This window comes from Cervus elaphus, chromosome 20 (genome assembly GCF_910594005.1).
Source record: "Cervus elaphus chromosome 20, mCerEla1.1, whole genome shotgun sequence".
NCBI lineage: Eukaryota > Metazoa > Chordata > Mammalia > Artiodactyla > Cervidae > Cervus > Cervus elaphus.
The window spans coordinates 71,928,144-71,938,704 of NC_057834.1; positions in this window are offsets into that span (position 1 = coordinate 71,928,144).

Here is a 10,561-nt window from a genome sequence, read left to right on the forward strand (position 1 = left end):
GCATAAGCAAAATCAAAAGATAAATGGTAAACTATTGATAGAAAAAATATATGTATTTGCAACCTACATTCCAGTTAATAATATTCCTAATTTATAAATAATGTATGTATAAAACTTGAGGGAAAATGGACAAATGACAAAAACCAAACAGTTCACAAAAAGAGATAAAAAATGGTCTTTGAACATGTTGAAAAATGTTTAATGAGAGAAATTGGACTATAAAGAAAGCTGAGCACCAAAGAATTGATGCTCTTTAACTGTGGTGCTGGAGAAGACTCTTGAGAGTCCCTTGGACTGCAAGGAGATCCAACCAGTCCATCCTTGAGGAAATCAGTCTTGAATATTCATTGGAAGGACTGATGTTGAAGCTGAAACTCCAATACTTTGGCCACCTGATGCAAAGGGCTAACTCATTTGAAAAGACCCTGATGCTGGGAAAGATTGAAGGCAGGAGGAGAAGGGGATGACAGAGGATAAGATGGTTGGATGGCATCACCGACTCAATGGGAATGAGTCTGAGTAAACTCGGGGAGTTGATGATGGACAGGAAGGCCTGGCGTGCTGCAGTCCATGGGGTCACAAAGAATCAGACACGACTGAGTAACTGAACTGAACTAAAAAGAAATTAGCTGGGGTACATTTCTTACCCATAACATTGGCAAGGATCCCAAAGCTCAGCAGTGTTACTCTGTGACAAGCATTCAAAAGCTTAATAAGGTTACCCTGTGGCAATACTATGAGGAAAATGTTCTCACGTGTTTGTCCCTCATACATCACCGTGGGAATGAAAAAAAATAAGAGAAGTTTGGCATAATTATACACACATATAATTATACATGCATTTACCTCTTGCCCTACTTCTAGGGATAAGATGTCAGAGGAAATAGACCCACTTCCAGAAATACAAAAATGTATATGCAGAAAATTCTTTCTTGTAGCATTAATTGAAATTGCAAAATAATGGAAACTAACCCAAGATTCAAGTGTAGGACATTGATTGAAGAATCTTTGGGATGGGCACACAATGAATTCTATGCTGCTGTAAAAAATAATAATAATAGAAAAGATCTCTGTGACTTGAAACAGTGTAATTTTAGGGGATTACCTAAAATTAATGTGGAGTGATTACCCCACGTCCAAGGTAAGAGAAACCCAAGTAAGACGGTAGGTGTTGCGAGAGGGCATCAGAGGGCAGACACACTAAAACCATAACCACAGAAAACTAGCCAATCTGATCACAGGACCACAGCCTTGTCTAACTCAGTGAAACTAAGCCATGCCGTGTGGGGCCACCCAAGACGGTCAGGTCATGGTGGAGAGGTCTGACAGAGTGTGGTCCACTGGAGAGGGAATGGCAAACCACTTCAATATTCTTGCCTTGAGAACCCCATGAACAGTATGAAAAGGAGAAAAGATAGGACACTGAAAGATGAACTCCCCAGGTCAGTAGGTCCCCAATATGCTACTGGAGATCAGTAGAGAAATAACTCCAGAAAGAATGAAGGGATGGAGCCAAAGCAAAAACAGTACCCAGTTGTGGATGTGACTGGTGATAGAAGCAAGTTCTGATGCTGTAAAGAGCAATATTGCATAGGAACCTGGAATGTTAGGTCCATGAATCAAGGCAAATTGGAAGTGGTCAAACAGGAGATGGCAAGAGTGAACGTCAACATTCTGGGAATCAGTGAACTAAAATGGACTGGAATGGGTGAATTTAACTCAGATGACCATTATATCTACTACTCTGGACAGGAATCCCTTAGAAGAAATGGAGTAGTCATCATGGTCAACAAAAGAGTCCAAAATGCAGTACTTGGATGCAATCTCAAAAACGACAGAATGATCTCTGTTCATTTCCAAGGCAAACCGTTTAATATCACGGTAATCCAAGCCTATGCCCCAACCAGTAACACTGAAAAAGCTGAAGTTGATGGTTCCATGAAGATCTACAAGACCTTTTAGAACTAACACACAAAAAAGATGTCCTTTTCATTATAGGGGACCAGAATGCAAAAGTGGGAGTCAAGAAATACCTGGAGTAACAGGCAAATTTGGCTTTGGAGTACAGAATGAAGCAGGGCAAAGGCTAATAGAGTTTTGCCAAGAGAACGCACTGGTCATAGCAAACACCCTCTTCCAACAACACAAGAGAAGACTCTACACATGGACATAACCAGATGGTCAACACCGAAATCAGATTGATTATATTCTTTGAAGCTAAAGATGGAGAAGCTCTATACAGTCAGCAAAAACAAGACTGGGAGTTGACTGTGGCTCAGATCATGAACTCCTTATTGTCAAATTCAGACTTAAATTGAAGCAAGTAGGGAAAACCACTAGACCATTCAGATCCCTTGCCATCTCCTGTTATCCCTCAGGTCTCTAATCAAATCCCTTATGACTATACAGTGGAAGTGAGAAATAGATTTAAGGGACTAGATCTGATAGACAGAGTGCCTGATGAACTATGGACAGAGGTTCATGACATTGTACAGGAGACAGGGATCAAGACCATCCCCAAGAAAAAGAAATGCAAAAAGGCAAAATGGTTGTCTGAGGAGGCCTTACAAACAGCTGTGAAAAGAAGAGAGGTGAAAAACAAAGGAGAAAAGAAAAGATATTCCCATTTGAATGCACAGTTCCAAAGAATAGCAAGGAGAGGTAAGAAAGTCTTCCTCAGTGATCTATGCAAAGAAATAGAGGAAAACAACATAATGGGAAAGAGTAGAGATCTCTTCAAGAAAATTAGAGATACCAAGGGAACATTTCATGCAAAGATGGGTTCGATAAAGGACAGAAATGGTACGGACCTAACAGAAGCAGAAGATATTAAAAAGAGGTGGCAAGAATACACAGAAGAACTGTACAAAAAAGATCTTCATGACCCAGATAATCACAATGGTGTGACCACTCACCTAGAGCCAGACATCCTGGAATGTGAAGTCAAGTGGGCCTTAGAAAACATTACTATGAACAAAGCTAGTGGAGGTGATGGAGTTCCAGTTGTGCTGTTTCAAATCCTGAAAGTTGATGCTGTGAAACTGCTGCACTCAATATGCCAGCAAATTTGGAAAACTCAGCAGTGGCCACAGGACTGGAAAAGGTCAGTTTTCATTCCAATCCCAAAGAAAGGCAACGTCAAAGAATGCTCAAACTACCGCACAATTGCCCTCATCTCACATGCTAGTAAAGTAATGCTCAAAATTCTGCAAGTCAGGCTTCAGCAATACATGAACCATGAACTTTCAGATGTTCAAGCTGGTTTTAGAAAAGGCAGAGGGACCAGAGATCAAATTGCGAACATCCGCTGGATCATCGAAAAAGCAAGAGAGTTCCAGGAAAACATCTATTTCTGCTTTATTGACTATGCCAAAGCCTTTGACTGTGTGGACCACAATAAACTGTGGAAAATTCTGAAAGAGATGGGAATACCAGACCACCTGACCTGCCTCTTGAGAAACCTATATGCCGGTCAGGATGCAACAGTTAGAACTGGACATGGAACAACAGACTGGTTCCAAATAGGAAAAGGAGTATGTCAAGGCTGTATATTGTCACCCTGCTTATTTAAGTTATATACAGAGTACATTATGAAAAACGCTGGGCTGGAAGAAGCACAAGCTGGAATCAAGATTGCCGGGAGCAATATCAATAACCTCAGATATGCAGATGACACCACCTTTCTGGCAGAAAGTGAAGAGGAACTAAAAAGCCTCTTGATGAACGTGAAAGAGGAGAGTGAAAAAGTTGGCTTAAAGGTCAACATTCAGAAAACTAAGATCATGGCATCTGGTCCCATCACCTCATGGGAAATAGATGGGGAAACAGTGGAAGCAGTGTCAGACTTTATTTTTTGGGGCTCCAAAATCACTGCAGATGGTGATTGCAGCAAAGATGCTTACTCCTTGGAAGGAAAGTTATGACCAACCTAGAAAGCATATTAAAAAGCAGAGACATTACTTTGCCAACAAAGGTCCATCTAGTCAAGCCTATGGTTTTTCCAGTGGTCATGTATGGATGTGAGAGTTGGACTGTGAAGAAAGCTGAGCACTGAAAAATTGATGCTTTTGAACTGTGGTGTTGGAGAAGACTCTTGAGAGTCCCTTGAACTGCAAGGAGATCCAACCAGTTCATCCTAAAGGAGATCAGTCCTGGGTGTTCATTGGAAGAACTGATGCTGAAGTTGAAACTCCAGTACTTTGGCCACCTCATGCGAAGAGTTGACTCATTTGAAAAGACCCTGATGCTTGGAGGGATTGGGGACAGGAGGAGAAGGGGACAACAGAGGATTAGATGGCTGGATGGCATCACCGACTCGATAGGCATGAGTTTGAATAAACTCCGAGAGTTGGTGATGGACAGGGAGGCCTGGTGTGCTATGATTCATGGGGTTGCAAAGAGTCAGATACGACTGAGTAACTGAACTGAACTGAATTTTAGGTGATATGACAGTTTTAAAAAGTAGAGCAGCTTATATATGATATTACCTTTTATATGCAAAAGAGGAAAAGTAAGGATACATACATATTTTTGCTTATCTTTACAAAAAGAAACACTGAAGGAGAAACCAGATAATAATGAAAGTGGTAGCACACAAGAATGGGAGGAAATAGGATGGAAGGCATGTGAAGAAGTATCCCTTCTCTGAGGTTACCTCCATGAATAGAGGAGAATGTTGGGCTACAGTCCATGGGGTTGCAAACAATCAGACATGACTGAGTGACTGAGCACACATACAAAATATGCATACGTAAGTGTATGTATTTAAGTATGTAGGTTTATGTTTTTAATTCTGTCCACTGCAAGGACCAAGAAGCAAAGATACTGATACAATGATCATACCTAATACCCAAATCTTGGTCTTCAGTACCGTTCTTCGCTAAGTTGAACCAGGGCTCCTCAAAGAAATGATTAATACTAGGAATGGAGCAAAGTAGGTATTAGATGAACCTGAAACATCTAGTTATGCCAGAAATAAGGAAGTGATATGACAAAAACCACGGAGGAAAGAATGTAACAAGAATACGACAGCCATTTTGAAGAGACTTGTCTTGGCCAAATCTGGAATAATTTGTGTGCCAAAGTAAGTAATGAATTGTAAGCCATTGAGGAAATAGAAATTAATGAGCTTATACCTATAATAAATAAATAAAAGTGCAGAGGAAAGAGCTCTTGATTATAGTTGAATATTGAGAGCCAACTGGTAAGTGTAGAGGAGTTAGCAAGCTGGAAAATGATCATTTTGCAATAATCACATAAAGATTGTATCAGGTAAGAATCATCAATGATGCTAAATCTAGGAGGAGACTTTCATAAGGAACAGGATGTTTTCTTGATTCTAAGTTATCTCCCCATAGACACCTATTAGTTATAACAGAGAAAAACAGTAATTTTATAGTGAATAAATTAGAAACATCTTGACTGGGAAATCCAAATTAGCATCACCAATGCTGGACAGATGGACAGTTCATTATTCTAGTTGTGCTATTCTGAGAAGGATATAGCATCTCCCATGCAGTATTCTGGTCTGCATAATATGAATCTAATTGTGAGGAAATATTAGAACAACCTGAAATGAGGAAAACTTTTTTAAAAAGAGAAGAGGTACCAATTTGTCAAATATATAGTGTCATAAAGACTTCAGAAAAATCTTTTAGAAAAAAAAAAGGCTTTGGAAATATTCCAGATTAAAGAAGCCTCATGAGAGGTGACAATTAAAAGCAATAGCTGACCCTAAATGGGAGTTTTTTTTTAATCAGGGAAGTAGGGGGCTTTGTTACGGACCTTCAGTTCAGTTCAGTCTAGTCACTCAATTATGTCTGACTCTTTGCAACCCTGTGAACTGCAGCACGCCAGGATTCCCTGTCCATCACCAACTCCCGGAGCTTGCTCCAACTCATGTCCATTGAATTGGTGATGCCATCCAACCATCTCATCCTCTGCTGCCCCCTTCTCCTCCTGCCTTCAGTCTTGCCCAGCATCAGGGTCTTATCCAATGAGTCAGTTCTTTGCATCAGATGGCCAAATTATTGGAGTTTCAGCTTCAGCATCAGTCCTTTCAATGAATATTCAGTATTGATTTCCTTTAGGATGGACTGGTTGGATCTCCTTGTAGTCCAAGGGACTCTCAAGAGTCTTCTCCAACACCGCAATTCAAAAGCATCAATTCTTTGGCACTCAGCTTTCTTTATGGTCCAACTCAATTAAGGACATTATTGAGTTAATAACCGACAAAATTGGAATACAATTGATAGATTAGAGTATTACATTGATGTTAAATTCACTGAAATTGGTATCTATACTATGACCATATTAGAGAATATCCACATTCTTGAACTTTTTAGGAGTAAAATTCTGTAATTTTCGAGCAAACGACCTTCAGATGGTTCAGGAAACACACACACACAAATGTAAAAGCAACGTTTATATAGTTATAATAGACAAATCTGGATAAAGAGTATTTGAGTGTTTTGTTTGCAAGTTTAATTTTTGCTCCTATTGATAAGTTTGAAATTATTTGTTAAAAGAAGTTTTTAAAAAGGGAAAATTTAAAGATTAATTTGAGAATATCCATAGCAACCTTATTCATAACATCCTAAAACTGGAATTCCCCTGTGCCCGTTGACAAGAGAATGAGTAAACAGACTGCGATATAGCCAAATCATGAACCTCAGCAGGGAAAAGGAAGAACTACTGATAAGCACAGTGATATGAATATCCAAAATGCTGGATGAAAGAAGATACATGCACACACACGCACACACACACACACACATGCACTACTTGAGTCAGTGAATGTGAAGTGCAATAATAAGAAAAATAACAAATGCAATAACAAAAATAGATGTATGAAAGAAGTCAGAAAATGGTTGTATTTGGAAGTGGGGTAAAATCGACAAGAAGGTAGCATGAAGAAGCTTTCTGGGGTGATAACATATTCTCCATTAATTGAGGTGGTGGTTTCATGGGTATTTACAAATGTCAAAACTCATCAAATTGAACACTTAAGACTTGTGCCTTTTGTGGTCTGTAAATTGTAACTCCAACTAAGTGAATGAATATGAGTGAATAAGCAAACAAATTAATTATTGTTTTTTAAAAGAAGATAATTTAAGGTAAATTTCACATTGAAAGAGAAGTTAAATATCCCTGGAATTTGTTCCAGTATTAAGAGCATTATGTACTGAAAAAGACCTGGTTTTTCTAAATATAGGAAAGGGAGATAATTCATCTTAAGAAGACCTAGGGTATCTGAAAATATGGAAGGGAAATAACTTGTCTTAACCTTCCGTCAAACAACCTTTAGAATATTTAAGAATATTTAAGAATTCCCTGTGGGATCAATGGTTAATTTCAAAACATAACTAACCAGTTTTTTAACCTCAAACGATGCGTATATTGCTAAACTTCAGAGGATGTCCAGATTTTGCCGCTTGGGTTTTTTTTCGTACATGTAAAGAGTGGCATGTCTTCATAGGCGCCTGTTAGGGCGTGTTCTCTTGGTTTGCCCACACTGGGCACTAACCAAGGCTGCAACTACACATGTTAGCTGAGTTCCACCCAGTCCAGGCATCTGTCTTTAAGCTGTACAAGAAGGAGATCATTTTATTCAAATAACTGAAGGGATAAGTTCACAAAAACTTAACTGCAAAATGGACGTAATGTTAAATATCTATGCCATTTTTCAAGCACTCACAGCTATAATCATATATAAAGATTTTTTACAACCCTCCACGACATAACACAGAAAATAAGAATCACCCCCTTCCAGCACATGACTGCCCCTTTATCTGCAGCTACAGAAGCTGAGGTCAAAACGTTCTGCTCAACACCTCATCGTTGTTTTACTGGTTGTCTGTTTCATACTCACCCATATTTGGGTTGCAGGTTGATCTAAGCACATGCCTTTGAACAAAACACCAGGAAGTAAGAAGAAAAATGACCTGGGAGTATTGAGTCTGAGTTCCGCCTCAAGTTTTGTCATAACAAAACTAGTGTGGCCTTAATCTTTGATTCTCAGCTTTCTCATATGTGAAATAAAGGTTAATTCTGAGGATGGGGCTTGGAACCATAAACTACTGGGCCAAATAAGGACCTACCAATGGAGACAAAGGAACTACAGATGTAAACAAGATCTTACATGTTCACAAATGCAAACAACTAGGGGAGAACTGTTTTTCACATTATACCTTTCTCTTCCATTAAACAAAAATGTGTGTGTATTTTGTAAATTATAAAAATACAAATATATATATATATATATAATAGAGAAGTTTTGGACAAGTTGATTTCTAAATTCTTTATTGTATAAAATGCTTATTATTTTACCAGAAGGTGTTATGGCAGGGGAAAGAATGTATGAAAAATACATTATACAACTGCATGGGGATAGGAGAAGGGCTGGCTTAAATGATTTGGGAAAAGAGTATTTTTACCAGAAACTGTAAGACTAAAGACAGAAAGAACTGATGAAAACACTGACGTGTTTTACTTGGTAAATGTGTGGCACACAAGAGTACAGTTTAGCAATTCTGATACTGGTTCTGATATAATTCTGATTCAAGTATACTAGGGGTAAACAAAACCAAGTAAATTGTAGATAACAAAAATCATGTTTTTCATTGCCAGAGAAAGCAAGTTACAAATAAACAAAGGAAAGGCTAGAATGAACCCTGTGAGATTTGGTGAGTCAAAGATATCAATATAAACTTATAAACATAGATAAATAGGTAGATGGAAATGGTACAGAAATAAAAAGAGCTTCATTGACCATACTTGGAGGAATCTGAGCAATAAAATTAATAGGAATAGTGTTGGGCTATAACTTAAAGAATAAAATAAATATCTGTTCCAAATTGATACAAATAATTGATAAAAATGGAGAAGAGGAAACTCTCCCTTATAGAAAAATTCCAAAATTCCAAATAATAAATGTAGAAGGAATGATGGCAATAGAAAAATCACTATTTGAACACCACAGTAATAATTACTGTGGGCAAGATTCAAGGATGTATGCTAAAACTACTGAATGAAAATTTAAAGAGAAACAGAATAGTTGCATAGCCTCAATGTATCTTCCCCCCAGAATTTATTAAATGCTTTAGTGGTTTTAATATATGTCCACAAATTCTTTAATATGCCTCCCTCCAGAAGATGTCATTTATTTCCCCAGATCTTGAGTGTTAACTGGACTTAGAAACTCACTTCTGATGAAAACAACATGGAAAACAGGAAAAATGACAGTGCAGAAACCTGCAGACACCACGTAACCAAGTGATCACCAGTAATAAGTTGATTAGTACATGATGATATCATGAATCTTTGATACGATACAATGAGAAGGGTGCTTTATTGTGTGATATTCTTAAAAAAAACCACAACCTCAGTCTAATCATGAGGAAACATTAGACAAACTCAAATTGAGGGACCTTCTACAAAATATCTGGTCAGTTCTCTTCAAAAGTGTCAAGTTCATGAAACACAAAGAAAGACTCATCACAGGTTGGAGGAGACTAAGGAGATACGGTGACTGAATGCAATGTGGAATCCCGCTGAATACAGGAGCAGAAAAGGCGTAAATGAGGAAAGCGGTGAAGTTCAAACACAATCCATGATTTTGTTAATAATGCTGCACCAAAGTTGATTTCTCAGGCTTTGATAAATACAACACAAATGTAATAACACAAGGGGAAGACAGATAAAACATGCAAGAATTCTCCATGCTGTCTTTGTAACTTGTCTCTGCACTGTGTACCTTGTCTTTGTACTACCTTTGTAACATCTCTAAATCTAAATTGTTTCAAAATTAAAAGTTTAAAAAAATGCCATGATAAAATGCATTCACTGTTGATATAAAAATATGCACATCTGATCAGGAACTGTATCTATTGTTGAACCCAGAAATCAAAAAAGAAACTAGTATTTTTAAAAATCCTGAAAAAAAAATTAAATGTAAAGAAATAAAGGCCACTATATCTTTTTTTTTTCTTGGAATACCAGCCAACTATATCTTGGACTCATCAACAAAACCTGTGCACATACCTTACACATCATGGAATTCATTATTTTGTCATTGCTTGCTTTTTGTATTGCTAAAAGAACCTCAGGAGACCATCAAGTCCCAGGCTGGGGAATCATTTCATTCCTATCCAGACCAATAGACACATAGAAAAACATAAGCATTAGTACAAAGTGATTTAATGCCATTTTCAGTTATTGTTTTTTCAGAGACAGAAATGTATAATGCTATATTCATGTACATATAAAATTAAGAAGAGTTTACATGAAGCTGTTCTACTATAAAGGAATAAAATGGTAGAAAAAAAGACAAACTTCTATCCACACTAGGAAGTATATAGAGTGAGAAGGAAAGGAGAAAGGAAGGGAGATGCGGAGGAGCTGCCTGCTACCCCAAGGCAGGCACTGACTTCTCGGCTGAACTTCTTGTGGTGCCCCAGAGAGTGAGGTTGCATGAGGAAGCAGCCCTTGAGAATAACTGCAGTTGGTGTCCTGGTAAAGGAAGACTGTTAAAGTCTACCATCAAGATTCTGTTGTCAGGTTT